This window comes from Halyomorpha halys, unplaced genomic scaffold (assembly GCF_000696795.3).
Source record: "Halyomorpha halys isolate HHAL.00 unplaced genomic scaffold, Hhal_1.1 Scaffold154.1, whole genome shotgun sequence".
Lineage (NCBI taxonomy): Eukaryota > Metazoa > Arthropoda > Insecta > Hemiptera > Pentatomidae > Halyomorpha > Halyomorpha halys.
Window position 1 is genome coordinate 581,842 of NW_027112031.1, and position 16,725 is coordinate 598,566.

The 16,725-nt window shown below is 31.6% G+C and overlaps 1 protein-coding gene across 1 annotated transcript in view; it reads left to right on the forward strand.

Moving 5' to 3' along the window:
- Positions 1 to 16,725, forward strand: part of LOC106678682 (protein prickle) — a 430,151-nt gene that overhangs the window by 88,277 nt on the left and 325,149 nt on the right. Inside the window, exon 3 of the mRNA XM_014417379.3 lies at positions 12,263 to 12,296. The gene's annotated coding sequence lies outside the window, so the exon portion shown is untranslated. The remainder of the gene's footprint in view (positions 1 to 12,262; positions 12,297 to 16,725) is intronic.

Here is a 16,725-nt window from a genome sequence, read left to right on the forward strand (position 1 = left end):
CGGCAAGTGGGCCTAGTAGTCCTCTTTGCCAACCCCTGGCAGCTACATGAGTTGCCGCCGCGTACTAACCAAATATATATATATATAAAAATATTAAATAATGAAACTAAAGTAGAATGCAGAAGATAAAAAGAGTTATTATGGTATTGTTGTAATCAAATAAAAAGTAATCAAGCAATAACTAGCGACTACATGCTTATCTTACTCAAACATTTATAATGATCTCCAAGGTATCTCATTATGTGCTTCATGGACTGTGTAACTAGGCAGTATCCATTTGGAATCAACATTGCGCGAAAACGGTGAGCTCTGATGAGTCCTACTGGCCTGTTGCTCTAACTAGCGGAACTAGTTGATTTCAACCTGTTGTAAACTACATTAATTACATATCATCCTCTATCGTACTTTACATTTACATAACCCCTCTCTGTTATTTCTTCACGAATAAACGAAGAATGAAATTTTCACATTTCGCCGGGCATAATGTAATTACTATCAATTACACGTGAAACTTCTTTGTTTTTGGAACTATTATACTATATTTTATGTTGTTAATTTTCTATTTAGAACCTACCATCATTTTCTGTTGTCAGTTTTGTACAAGAACTCAGTGTAAAATTATTTAACTTTCCGTGAGTAATTTCATGCAACACATATCTTTCTTGAGGACATATCTGTAAGAGATCTCTTATATAAATTCACCGTATTTAAAAAAAAAATTAAAATTAATGATAAACAAGTGAAATAAAATATCTTGTCATGTATCACATCATTAAGAAGAATATATTCAACTTTTATGTCAGAGAATTACTATTATTTTATAGATATATTTTTTTGTATTTTCACTAGCCTATATTATTAAATAAAAATAAAAATGACAAAAAAGTCCAGTAAAGATAAAGCAAAATTTCTTTTCAGTCCATGTCTATTTTGTAATAAATGGCTACAATGTACGTTTAGTTATGGTAAACGTTTCACCATTATTTTTTATAAGTGTTTTTTATGAAAATATTTTTAAGGAAAACCATCTAATTTGTTTTTACTTTCCAAATAACTTGGGAACTGTACCTCACCAGATATTTCAGATATCATTATTCATTAATTATCATTCGAAAGATAATTAAATTGTCTGCAAAGCTAAATTAAAAAAAAAACTTAACTGGACCGAAATTAGCGAAGATACTAAAATATAATTACTGCAAACATTTTTTATAATATTCTTCCAAAGAAGTAAGGAAATCAGTATGTGTGGACATACATGTCATGTATTTTTTTCCAGCGAATGTTGAACAATAATTCGAAATATGTATATACAAAGTTGTATTAATATCGGTATGTAGGTACTGCCTATTTAATTGGAGATATTTTACCACTAAAATGTATTTGAAAAATACATGGGGTAATATTGGAGAAATGTCATTTTCTTAGCTTTATATATATACATAATATATATATGTATAATATAATATATAATCATAAGTATTTTTTTTAGCCTCTTATGTTATTTCTTTATCTTATTTACAAACCGTTAATATATAAAATTAATGCAGTTATGTACAGGATTGTATATCGCCGTATTAATTTTATGAATGTTTGCTCGATATATATACAGTGTATATCAGGATTAAGAAAACACATCAACGAGGTGGTAGTAGAACTCAAAATGGACCATGGTCCTATTCTTAACAGAAAAGGAAAAAATCGATATTTTTCTTCTTTTTTTTTTTTTTTTTTACGTACGTCACGTTTTTTGCTGACTGGGAAGCAATGATTCAAAAATTATTCAATAATAATTAATGTTTTTCTCAGCCCCTAGTTACTAAAGAAAACTCTATTTATATAAAACTGAGTTTTTCTGTAGAAAAAATGCTAAATTTAATGAGCTTTAATTGTTTAATAAATGAAGTCATGTTTTTTTTGGGATTAGTCTAAATTTGGTTCCCGATTCACCAAAATGTATGGTGGATGATTAGGATTTTTAATAAAGAATTTTTGTTTTAATAATATTTTACTGAGGTAATAATACAATATGCCTCACTTAAGGGCAATGAGAAGCTGTGCATATCCAATCACACTATTTATAGATAGAAAAATAAATAAGTACTTACGTTTACGGTGTACGGAAAATTAAAATAAATCAATAAAATTAAGAACAAAACAAATAATCTGGAACACTATCATACCTAACAACGATAGTTACACTCAGTCCCGAACTAAACCCTAGCCCCTAAATCCCAAAGCCATTGGAGACTGAGCGATGGCCCTAGAGCCACAGACGCTCAGGACTTGAAAGCAGAGGCTGGCCATTGCTGGAACTCCAATGGGATATTTATAAAAGGTTTCGGGGTCACTGCCTTTTCAGCCTTTGGGGGGGGGGGGGAATTGTAAGGATGGTTTGAGCCGGATAGGGATTGTGTCAGAGGATTATGATGATGAGTGAGGTTTGGTTAATATGAGATCAAGACTGAATGGATTGAATACGTTTGATATTCGACGGTGTAGCTGTTTCCCACAGTTCATGTCCGTAGGTCCAGATAGGTTGAAGTATGGGGTTATAGATCAGTAATTTGTTTTCAATTCAAAGGTGAGAGCGTCTGTTTAATTTTGGTGGGTGGAACTAGTTCGGCAAGTGGGCCTAGTAGTCCTCTTTGCCAACCCCTGGAAGCTACATGAGTTGCCGCCGCGTACTAACCAAAGTGGGAGTGTCAAGATTTATTTTTGGGACCGCCGAAAAAGAAATATTGACTGCCCCAGGTGGGAATCGAACCCGCAATGTTCCGGACCTACGTCCCAATCCGCACGGCCGTCACGTCCCTGTGTTTGTTTAATAGTTTATATACATGTAACTGACCAAATCACCGGTTAGGTTTTTGTCTTTTAGGGCTGGTATGAGGGTTGTATACAAATTTAGTATACTTAAATTTGTTTTTGAAGAGGTAGTATAAAAGTGATAGACTTTAAACGCAAATAAAACATTTTTCATTTGAACTTAGGTCCAATTAAACACAGAAAAATAGGGAATTCAGATTTTGTGTTTTTTCAAGCAATTCGCGTATTTTTGTTTTTTTTAATTGGTAGTGGCACTTAGATAACTATTAAACATAGGCAATTAAAAATCGGTGCATAGTTAACTTAGTAGTAGAAGTATTCATTATTGTTAAAACTATTTGAAGGGAGTTTTCAATTTACGATGTTATAAAAAAACCTTTAAATTATATAGCTGCTTGACAGCACCCTTCAAATGATTTTAATAAAGAAAATTTATTGCGGGAAGATGGTATTGTGTCAGAGGTTTATGATGATGAGTGAGGTTTGGTTAATATGAGATCAAGACTGAATGGATTGAATACGTTTGATATTCGACGGTGTAGCTGTTTCCCACAGTTCATGTCCGTAGGTCCAGATAGGTTGAAGTATGGGGTTATAGATCAGTAATTTGTTTTCAATTCAAAGGTGAGAGCGTCTGTTTAATTTTGGTGGGTGGAACTAGTCCGGCAAGTGGGCCTAGTAGTCCTCTTTGCCAACCCCTGGCAGCTACATGAGTTGCCGCCGCGTACTAACCAAAGTGGGAGTGTCAAGATTTATTTTTGGGACCGCCGAAAAAGAAATATTGACTGCCCCAGGTGGGAATCGAACCCGCAATGTTCCGGACCTACGTCCCAATCCGCACGGCCGTCACGTCCCTGTGTTTGTTTAATAGTTTATATACATGTAACTGACCAAATCACCGGTTAGGTTTTTGTCTTTTAGGGCTGGTATGAGGGTTGTATACAAATTTAGTATACTTAAATTTGTTTTTGAAGAGGTAGTATAAAAGTGATAGACTTTAAACGCAAATAAAACATTTTTCATTTGAACTTAGGTCCAATTAAACACAGAAAAATAGGGAATTCAGATTTTGTGTTTTTTCAAGCAATTCGCGTATTTTTGTTTTTTTTAATTGGAAGTGGCACTTAGATAACTATTAAACATAGGCAATTAAAAATCGGTGCATAGTTAACTTAGTAGTAGAAGTATTCATTATTGTTAAAACTATTTGAAGGGAGTTTTCAATTTACGATGTTATAAAAAAACCTTTAAATTATATAGCTGCTTGACAGCACCCTTCAAATGATTTTAATAAAGAAAATTTATTGCGGGAAGATGGTATGTTAATGATCATTCGTCATTTCTTCTTCAATCAAACAGCCTTGACGAAGCACTGCAAAGTGGGGTGATGAGACCTTTGTTAACAATAAATAATTTTATTTTACTATTTTGATACCTTTATTGACCGTGACTATCTTCTTACAATCTACTTCATACGGTCAACTATCTTCTTCCAAAAAAAAATTTATTATTGGCTTTGAAGGAAATTATGTCTAGTCTATTTTGAGGTATCGCTTTCTACCCAACAATAATGGTGATGCGTAGAAAAAACGCGAAACATGAATTACCTACTTTTTTTTTTTAATATTTATTTATTGCTATTTACAACTGTACATTATAATACATTTAGTAAATCTGATCTAAGTTAAATTGGAGTGTTACAGGCGTGTAGAGAAACTACCCATTGGTAGCACTCTAATGACATTTTACATTAGCTGGTCTCGTGGCCATCTTCTTTTCAGGGACCTCGGAGGATTGTCAGGAATGGAAGAGGATGCAAGATTAGAGAGTTTATAATGGAAGGAGTGATATCTGGTTCGGGCTAAATCGGTTACAGAGGAAACATTAAGGTCTTTATGTATGATTTTATTTGTGACAAAGTAAGGAGCATTCAGAAATCCTTTACGAAGGATTTTGGATTGTAAGGATTGAATACGAGAGGAATTCGAAGGTTTAGTGGAGCCCCAAAGCTCAACTCCATATGTCCATATTGGCCTTATTACAGTCATGTAGATCAGTCTTTTGTAATGTGTTGGAATTTTAGACCGTTTGTCTAGTAAATGTAATAGTCGGAATCGACGTGCAGTTTCCTGTCTTTTCAGTCTTGTGTGAGGATTCCAGGTTAATCGTTTGTCCAAATGTAGTCCAAGGTAGCGGATCTGTTCGACAGGGGTAAGAGTAACATCATTAAATGAAACTGTAGGGCAGTCAGTAGGTTTACGACGAAGGGTAAAGGTGATTTGTTGGAATTTATCTTAATCCTCCAATTACGACACCATTCTTCGAGGGCTGTGATATGGGATTAGAGATTTTGAATTACCTACGTTTATGTGTGGAAACGGACCACAGCCCATATGAACTTTTTTATTGTTAACTAAAGAAATAATAAATTTAATTATTCCAAAAATACCTTATTCTAATTTTAGTAGTAATTAGTTAATTTTTTGGTAAATCAGTAGCCTAATTTAGACCAGTCCAAAAACTTCGAATCAATTTATACGACATTAAAGCTTATTAAAATTAGGAGTTTTTTTAGGAGAGGGTTCATTAGTCTACCTGCTAGAGGAAAACATTTAACATTAAAGTGCAATTTTAAACAATAAACAATAGTTTTCGCTATAGCTCCATCCGTGAGGTTTCTTACAGCAAATTAAGTTAATTCAAAGCATGTTTATTAAATAGGATTTTACCTCTACCTACCTATTTTAGGACGTTGCAATTGGAAGTAATTTCCAAATAAAAAGAGGCCTTGTTTAATAAACACGAGGTTAAAAATAAAATATCTAGTATATCCTTTTCTGTAGAGAATCCATGGTCCATGTGAACTTTTTTGTTACTCTTGTGATCGGTCTTCTAACACTTTGGTGCCTATGGTCGGCCAATTTTTTATTATCTAGGTTTTGAAAAAAAAATGAATATATCTGCATTTATTTATAGACCTTCTATTGTAGTTGAACTAGTTTTATGAAGTTGAAATCTTATGAAATTTTTATATAATTTTAATTTTAATTAAATAAAATAAAATTATATAAACAAAATAAAATTATATAAATAAGAGTAAAATAATTGTTACTAACTGATTGTTGTCAATACTTCTTTGGCTATGAGTGGATATCATAGCAATCCTAGGATGCCCAACGATTAATTTTTTAACAGTTTCCCAGATCATGTTAATATTTGGATCATTTCTTTTTTTGCGAAGGTCTATGATTGTAAATAAAGCCTGAAGATGTTCCCAATGTCACATTGCTGTAATAAATTGGTTTCTGCAATAGCTACAGTGTAGGCCTGAAATGGTTCCTTCTTCAATGGCAGTGGAAATCGGCCTAGATCCGTGGATTACGGTTGTCCGTCGTTGGTTAGAGACGTATCAGAGGTTTATTGACACTCTCCTAAACGGTTGTCCTACATTTCATTCACAATCCCTAAGGTATTGGATGGTATGTTAATAATTTGTTACTTTCCAGTAGTGTGTTTTTTTGTTTCCATTATCTGAAGGTAAAATGGAATGTTCATATGACCAATATTGCTTGAGGATTTGAATAAAAAAAAAATTTAGATCAAAAAGTATTGATTTTCATTTGAAGCTCAAATCAGTTATTTATACATTCTGTATGTTTTAGGTTTCTAATATGTTTTACAAAACTATTCCACATTTTATGGTTAGAAAAAAATTAAATGAATAAATGATTTTTTTTTTAAGTTATTGCTTAGGGTGAATTAGGGTAAACAACACATTGAATGATTTATCAAGATCCTGTGTCAGGATTAATATATGAATAAATGCCAACACTTCAGGAAATAAATATGCAGCGATACAAAAACATTTGAAATATTTATTTTAATAATGTTTGAATTTTATACCTTTTATTATTTTATATGTAAACAAATCACAAATTAAATTTCGAAAAACTATATAGTCGATATTGCCTTATACATTATTGAAATTACTGTTCTCTGTTTCTCAAAATATTTAGATATACTCCTCAGTTTCCCAATAAATACATTTCCACTAATTTAATGTTGTTTCTTTTATCTATCTCGGATCAAGTCTGATTATCATTTTAATGATTTGGTTATTGTCCGGAAATTTACAGGCCTATCGCCGTGCTACTATTTCCCCCAAATAAATTTGTTAACCACAGAGTAATTCTCCTAGACGCTCTTAAACTTAACCCAGATTATGCTGGTTTTAACGGATATTATATAATAGTTGATTTAGATAAATATAGATATAATGAGGTGTAGATAGTTGACCGTAGATTAATAAGTGGAAAGATGGTCGGGAAGTGCGGTCAGAAAAAAACACAAATAAACAAAAAATTATTTATTAATGCCGAAGTTTCGACCTGAGTTTCAGTTCTTCATCAGAGAACTTGTGGCAAAGATACTGACTAAACTTCAATTCAGTTTTATCACCCCCCCGACCATCTTATCCACTTAAAATATATATATAATTATATATACCTGAATATGACGAGAAGGAACTTACTATCTTTTTTTATTCTTTCCTCATTCTTTTTTTTTAACTCATCCACTTTATCAGTTATCTTCACCGCATCTAATTACTGTTATTTATATTATTTACTACTCTTACCTTACTTTGTATCTACTTTTTTAATTTTTTTATTCTACTTATATATTTAATTAATCATATATATGTGTTTCTTTATATATTTTTTTTATTACATCAATTTTAAATAATTTCTAATTTTGTACATGTATTTATTTCGTTGATTTTCATATCTATATATTTTTTCATTCTTAATTTTAATATTAATATTTTACCTGTATGTTATTATATACAGATTAAATATTCTTAGAATATTAAACTATGCATTTTCTTTAATACTACTTATATACCTGTATTATATGTTATTTTTTTATTTTTCTGTAATTCCATTTAATCATTATGATTGTAATCTTGTTCTTGTCCTAAGCCCTGATGAAGGCCTGAAATACTGGCCGAAACGTTGGCATTGATAAATATGTTTTTACTGATTTGTAGTCATTTTCTCATATATAATCCACAGTCAACTATCAACTCCTCATTAATACAATATTTATCTGATAAAAAAAATAATAATAAGATTTATGAGGTAAAATACTATAATATAAAGGGTAAAGAACTAAAGAATATATATTCAATAATAAGTGAAAAATTATAAAATAATTGTTGTATTAAGGGAAGAAGCTGGGTTATGGAATTTAGTCAATGAAAATTGAATTGTTTAAAACTTGTGTTCAACAGTGTCCTAAACAATTCCTCCAAGAGAGAAAGAGAAAAAGAACGTTATTTAATTCTAATTTTTTATCACATTAATGAAAACCATAAATAGTTAAGAGAAGAACAACAAAAAAACAATTAAAAAAAATCATGTATCACTTGCATATAATTTAAATTTTTATACAATGACTATCTATGTATAAGTTTCAAAAGAAATTGTTTTTTCTAATGTTATGTATATTGTATACGAGATAACCCAATGCCGTTGGGAAGCACAACATTTTTAATAAAGTTTTTTAATCTCTAAAATTGTTGACTCTTCGAACCATGGTAAGGGGGGAATAAAAAATAGTGGCTCAAGAAGCTTAAAAAAATCATTACTAATTTTTAAAAAAACAACAGAAAGCACGCATTATTTTCTGTTCGAAGATGGTTCAGTTTTTACTTATACTATGCAAGGGGTACAGTAAATGTCAATAAATATTAAATATTGAAATGTTTAAGCTGTACGCACCCTAAAGTTTATTTAATTCGGGAAACGTTTGTTCATTTTTTATTCCACATCCTTAACTATTAAAACTACATAGTGGATTATTTAAAGTAGAGTAAATTTTCTAAAAATGAGTTCTCTTTACGTTCAGAAGTACTCGAAATACAGTTTTTCAAAACGCAATATTTTTTCCAAACCCTGACAAATCAATGCTTTGTGAATTTATTTTTGCGAATGCTATGAAAACAGCTGCTCCTGTACTTTATTTTCCTAAATCCTGAAGCAGGAATTTTTTCTACAGGAATACATTTTGATTTTTTTGTTTCAATTTTTTTTTATTAACTTATTATGTCTGAACATAAGTACCTCTTGAACGCGGTGTTGCTTCAATAAATGTTTCCGGTAACAATTAGTGATGGTATAAACCTTTGGTGGCTATCCCCAAGCCAACGAACGCAGGGACTTCTAAAATATTTTACGGTCACTACCTCACTTAATCTGGGATTAAAAAAATTTTTCGAAAGGATCGAAGACCTTGGGAACAGGCTTAATGTGTGGTTCGTTGTCTTGGAATGCCACCACTTCTCCCCGAAGCAGCCGGAATAGCTTACCATTTTAATGTCCCAGTCTTCAGTTTTATCTTCATGGGCCGTTTACCTTCAGACAATGTCGAAGACCTCCTGGTTTGAGGCGCGTTCGTTGGTATTATGTAAATTGGATTGGAATACTGTCACTGTAATGTGGTCTCTGTTCCTACTGGTTCATAGGGTTTCATTTGATGCGTTCTTGGAAAAATTCTAAAAGGGGTTTATACTGAACCACTTATAGTTGTTTTTTAATTTTCTTCTCTCTACCATCACCTAAAGACCGGATTTACGTGCAGCAACTGATTTCGTTCGCTTGAATTTTATTTATTCATATTTTTTAATATGTTTAATAATCCATCACGTCCATTTTCAACTGATATTTTCATATTAATTGAAAATGGATGTGATATCTCAATTTCGAATCAACGGTTTTATGAAATATTCTGCTCCTCTCACATCCATAAGACGTTCATATGTCTGCCAACACTCAAAATTTAACTTACTATAAAGTAGTTTATGACACTTATCTTCGTAGGAGTAGTAGTTTTTATGATATTCACATATGAATATAAATCTGGCAAATGAAAATTTGTCCAAACAACTATAAATCAATTTATTTTAACAAATTTCATATAAACTATTACTCCTACGAAGATAAACATCATAGACTACTTTATAGCTCATTAAACTAGCTTTAATTTGAGTGCTAATAGACATCTGTACGTCAAATGGTTTTTGATGTATAATTTTTTCAAAATAAATTCACTAACTACTGATCTTTCAGTACGTCCCATACAACATTTTTCTGAAACGTTGCTTTTTAAAAAGCTATATCTCGAAAAATAGTTAACAAAGTAAATAACTCTATTCGGGCTCATATTTTAGCAAATTTACCCTTCTTTAAATGACGTTTTCTTAGGTTGTCTTGTGTTGTTCCTACTTTTTAAGATATAGAGCTCCGAATGAAAAATTAGTTTTTTTTATCGCTTTGAAACAGCCGCCATTTTTTATTCCCCCTACTTATACTTGGTAGACTTATCAATTTTGACTATTAATTATACATAGTTTTCATCAAAGTAATCAAAAATTGGGTTGAGGTAACTGTCTTTTTTCTCCTCTTGGGCTCTTGTACTATAATGAGCCAGGCTCCAACCAAGTTCACTAAAGCCGCAAACATTCAATTCTGATCATTGCAATGTCTTTTGGCCACCGCCATTTAAACCTTCTAGGTACATTGTAGGGATGGGTGGAACTAGATAAGGATTGAATCAAAGAATTAGGATAATAAGATAGGTTTATATGGAGTTTTGTGAATTTGGTTGGTATGAGGATAAAAGGGATATGAAGGTCATGGTTTTGTGTTCTGTTGGAAACATAATAGGGTACATTGACTTTGTTCCAAGGATTTTGGATTTAGATGTTCTACGGTTTACCTGTTCCCTAAAGTTCAACTGTTCAAAATCAAATCGTCATATCTTTGTAAAATTAAGTGGTATTTTATATTATATAGGTTTAATCCTCATTGAAATAATCTGTCCGGGTTTAAATTCCTAAGTTTCAAAAAACCTTTCTTTAAAGTATCATTAATTTGGATCATATTATATATATATTATAAATGATTGGCCATATTTTTCAAATTATGAAGAAGATGGTGGGGAGTGTGGTCAAAAGGTTGTTGTTTCCTTTTGACCACACCCTCCACAATTTTCTTCATAATTACCATTAATTTGGATTATTTGACATAATTAACCATCCTTCATTGTTCGCTGTATTAAAAAGTTGAAAAATATAGAAGAATCAAACAATAACTTAAGGTGAAAATTAATATCTTGTTTTTTCCACTGTTATTAAGGTAGCCATTAATTTTCGACTGTTGTCATAAAAACCATAGAAACACTTAACCATTTTGTTTATTTTTTTTTCCTGACCGATAATTAGGATTATAGTAAGAGTAAGTTGTGCCATCAAAAGTAGTAAAGAAGATGTCGAATTTGAAAAGAGCAACGATTTCAACCCAAAGAAGAGAGGTAAATGATAATTGTATTATGTGCGTACTGCACCAGAGTTTCATTCTTTTAATGTTATATTATACATTATTTTTATTATGAACCTCTCAGTCTTTTTTGTTCCTATTCGTTTTCAAGTGAAACTGGGTTTGAATTATTTTAAAGTTCTTTAAAGAAGAGTTGAAGGTGTCTTTGCTATTTATTTATTATTAATTTCTTGTCCTAGTAAATCCTGACTTGGGAAAAACATTGACTGGTTAATTATTTACTGGTCTTTAAGAGACTTATGAGTTTGTTTTAGGAATCTTCCGATTCTATCTAATAGCTTTTTAATATCAATTTCACATAAATCACAATATTTTAGTTTTAATTTTGTTTTCCTTTATGTAAGAATAAGTTAAAATATTTTTTTTTTTTATGTGGCATTGATCGATTATATTTGTCTATATTTTTCAGGAAATATTGAATGGAGGGCGTGAATTGTGTTTAGTTAGTGATTTGCTAGCCATTTCTGGCATACGGGGTGCGGGAGCAGTGTGGTAGTGCGCTGGGGTTTGTGCATGCCACTGCTCCCAAAGATCACAGATTTTTTTTTCTTTTATTAAGTATTCATTTTTTTTTTTATTTACTGTGGTGCAGTCCAGCGCTAGGTTTAGCGCCTTACTGATGGAGCTGCACCTTGTCCACTGCATCCGTATCGGTGCCTCCTGCAGTTACCAGGGTGGTCCAGCCCTCCTGGTCTCAGTCTGGGTCAGCTTCCTCATCTTCTGATGGCTCGCCGATGTTGGGCGGTTAAGCCCATTTAGCCTTCAATCTAGAAAGGACGGTAGGGAAGAATTTTCTCAAAGTAGCGCCCTTCTGGCTTGCTACCCACCGCCTATTCCACTCCTAAAACATAAACATGACTGCCAACAAAGTTTCATTTTTGAAATAAATTATGATATATTGAGTAAGTAACTACTAGTACAGTATTAATAATATGCGTTCTATGGACTTTTAACGTGAAATATTGTGTATATTCCTGTAAACACAATATTTTAAATTTTTGTTGGAAATCTCTTATATATGACTTTTTTTGTTTCAGATCGTCTGGTTATCTTATCTCAAGAAACCCGCAGGTATTTATGTGTTCTTTATTTATTGATTTGATCGATTTTGTCACTAAGAGCGTTGAAAAACTTTTTACTTTCAAGGAGAGTTTAGAAAGAAGCTGTAGATTCTGGTATTTGTCTTTAATTAAAGTTTAAAATTTGGTAATCAGATCCAATCCTACAAAGTATATTATTTAATACTTAATTGAATATAAATGGCGATAACCAAATTATCAGTTTTTTTCTCAAGTATTATTAATTTCTCAATCTCCGTGCTACGCCATTCATTATTTTTAATTGGCAAAACCTTAACTGCGGATATTGCCTATTTAAGCTTTCTCTTGAAACGTTAATGATTAGCTTAAATAAAAGGAAATTTTAGTGTCCAAGAGAAAATATATTTGCTAATAGAAAACTCAACAGACAGTTGACAGAGTAGTACTTTTCGTTATCTAATAGTCAACTAGATTATCTATGCAAGACCGCTCTTAAAGTCCTCTGGAGACTTAGACTGAAAGAGGCGGTAAAATACTCGAATATAAAACAATCCCTTCCAATCCAATGTTCCGTGACATGTAACTTGTCAAAATAACACTACAATGTGGCATTAATACCTGTATATTACGCAATAAAAATTTTAACTTTCAAGTTATTAAAAAGTTGTCAATCCTGAACTAATTGCTCAATTTCTTTCCGGCTTCATTCTTTTATATGACAGTGGACCGGTGATATTTTGTAGAATATGGAAAACAATATATATTTGAGACCTTTAATTGTTCAAAACCCTCCTACGGATTTCTTCCGTCGTGGGTTCAGTGCTTTTAAGGAAGTTATGTTTCTTGAACAATTGTGCAAGGTAGTGATTTGTTCATGATCACGCCCAACCGCCAGATTTTCCCCAATTAAGGGTACCGACTTTTATAGAAGCTGGGTGGACCCCGGAACATTACATATGGAAACAGTACCTTATTCTGGATTTTATTTCCTAGGAAGTTGTTTGTTCTTTTTATTACGATATCGAGGTAAAAAATAAACTCCCTTTAGAATATTATCAATGTTCTATGTTTGTTCTACGTTTCGCGTTTACCCATCTTCAACTCTCATTTGCTAACCACACACTATCTTTTTGAAATTTTGAAATCTAGTTACTTAATTAAAATTTATAACACAATCGGAAATAGAAATAGAGGTGTTTCCTTTTCAGCCAGTGTTTAAAAAATAAATTGTAAATTTAGTAAAACTATTTTTTAATACTTATAACATCAGATATATGCAATGTTATTTGAAAATGAATTTATTATATTTATTTATATAAATATTTTGCACATCTATCTTAAGCACATCAGAGGCTTATATATCAATAATATTCATAATTTATTTTTTTTTTCAAATTAGGTCTTCAAATTTTATCAACACCAGAATAAATTTATTTTTTTATTTCACATGTTATTAACTATTGTAATCTACCCTCTGGAAATCGATATATTAGTCCAGAAATTGAAAAAATAAGTATGCTTCCGCAAGTTTTCAAAGTCTAAAATATTCAGATGAGGAAATTATTATAGCTGTTGAAATGACTGATTGTATTACTTTTTATTAGGCATAATTGGTCATTTCCAAATGGAATCGCTCATTAATTTTACCTGTATATTCACCCAACCAATTTATTTGCTATCCAGTGTTTATAAAGGATTTATATTGCATATGGAATAATATAATTATGGACGGGTAAAATGCTTTTCCTTGAATTATTTATCACTTGTAAAATAAATAAAACATGAAAAAGTACAAGTAAAGAGAATTAATTCATTTCTAAAATAATAATGATTTTATTATTACATTTAAAGTGAACAGAATGAGTAATTAAATATTAGCCTAACCATATTCAATTTTATAAATATAACAAAAAATTAAGATAAAATAATAATTCTTAATAGAAGATAAAAATAAAGTTAATAACAAAAACAATGACATTTATTAAAATAAATAATTAACTTCTAATGGAAAATGAAAAAATGATAGTTAATTTGAGTAAAAGATGGAGAGACAAAAAATAAATTAAGATAAAATAAAATTATAGAGTCACAATAACAGAACTGATAAATATAAAATTTATAACTGTCATGCCGCAGCCTGGGCTTCAGTCTTCGGGTGGTGGTTGGGTTTCCCAAGTTATAGGTCACTGCTCATTTAACTGTAGGTAACTGGGAGTGGAACTTCATGAATCTTTTTTTGATATAATCCTCTATTGTGTTATAACCACAGATACTCAACATTTATGTGGAAAGGATTAGCTATCCTACCGCTGCAGTGAATATACACTGTGTATAGTTTATAACGACCTCGGATATAACGACATATCGGTTGTGAATTTTTAGTGAATATTTTCGGACCCGTGATTTTCAGAGCCATAGCAACTTATTTTTGTTAACATATTCTGCTAGGTTCAAGTATGTAGGTTCCACGGTAACTTGAAAAAACAAATTTGAAGAGGAAATAAAAGCGAGGTCAAAGGCGGGAAATGCTTGTTATTTTCCAATATCGAAATTGCTTAGCTCGCGCCTTCAGTCCAAAAACTTAAAACTTTGAATTTACATAACTATTCATAACTTCCCACGGTTCTTTATGAATGTGAAACGTGGCCTCTTACACTAAGGCAAGAATGATGCCTTAAAGTTTTTGAAAATATAATTTTCGGATCGAAGAATTTCGAAGGGTGAATTGTGGGAACTGCACGAGGTAAATATAATACAGTTTATAGCATTGCGGCGAAAAATATGGACGTGTAACGTTGTTTGACGTAACGAATGGATATCTAAAATGTTAATAAACTCCGACGATTAAACGTCCGAAGGGTAGACCGTAACGTAGATGGGGAGATTGCGTATAGTCTGATTTGAGTTTTGAGGGGTGTCACTGGACAGATGCAGAGAACTACAGGCAGTATCAGCATTGTACTTTCTGGCTCACTTAGCCTTAATTATTATTATTTTAACGTATTCTGCAACCATGGTTATAAATACTGATTGTCGGGCCGTCCGTAGCTCAATTGGTTAGGCCTATGTCTATCATTCTGAGGTCTGGGGGCGGTGCCGGTTCGAACCCGGCCTGGGACGTTGACTTTTTCATTAAGTGGTGGTCCCACAAAATGATAAACTTGACCCCCCTCCATGGTTAGAATAGGTTGGTCACTTACAGATAACCAGGCAAACATCACCTTCGCTATGGATTGCCTTAAATAAAAAAAGAAATGCTGATTGTCAAATAAAGCAGTTTATTCGTGTTTAGTTGCAATAATTGATTTTTATAAATTCTTATTTCACTTTGTAATAAAACATTATGTTATAATCGGTTATAATGACCAAATATGCCTGGTCCCTTGGATTTGTTAAAAACAATATCCATTATATGTTACAAATAATTTCAGATAAACTGTCATTTGAATACTTGATGTTCTAATATTAGGAATTATGATTGTTAAAATGGTTCTTATTAATTTTTAATTTCTCTTATCAATATATGAAGTACATAGTAAGAGAACACATTTTCTCTTAAATATATATATGTGTGTGTTTGTGTTTGTTTTCAACATCAATATATTTTTTAAGACCCCCTGGACCCAGATATCGCGTAATGATTTACTTTTTAGCTGCTTGTTCGTAAAAGGTTTTACGAAAGTGAATTTACGTGTGTGAGATAGGTGCCTGTGATATTACGGCACCTTTTTCGCGATGCTTTTACATAAAGTGTCATTTTAGGTCATCGATGTTACACTTTTATATCTCATGCTTGCCACATTTTAAGGTAACAAGTGTTTAAAAATACCGGTAACAGGCATCATATTGCACCGTTTCTTGAAGCTCATAAGTAAATTGATTGTAGAATATTTAGACAATTGAATTTAATTATTCTCATTATTGTTAGTATAGATGAAGATGATTATTTATTCACGTTGATTAAAAATATACAGTTAGGATAGATGTAGTTATGAGAATCTTCATTTGCGGATTCTGAATTTTTTTATTAGGTGAACGTGTATAAATTAGAATGTCAAAGACATGTTAGTGGAAGAGAAATGAGGCAGATCATTGAACGCATTTAAATGCAGGCATATTAATCAATTATTTTTTGCCTAGGACACAGAACTGGTCCTATTTTTCATTCCACGTTAGTTATTTATCACCTCGACTCTGCACTTGTTCAGCATCTTTTTAAATATGTGCATATTGATATGATGATTTTATGTTTCATTGGATTATTTATAATAGTTTATGGAGTGATAACTTTAATAGCATTACTACGAAATATATATCTTTTGGTTCTACTATCGGCCATGATTTTGACTAAATCATCTCCTTGTACAACCGTTGGTCTAGTAACAGTGGTTCCTTACAAAGTCATGGTTTGTAGCTGTACAGGTTTGATTTTAATTTTGTTAATTATATACATATATATA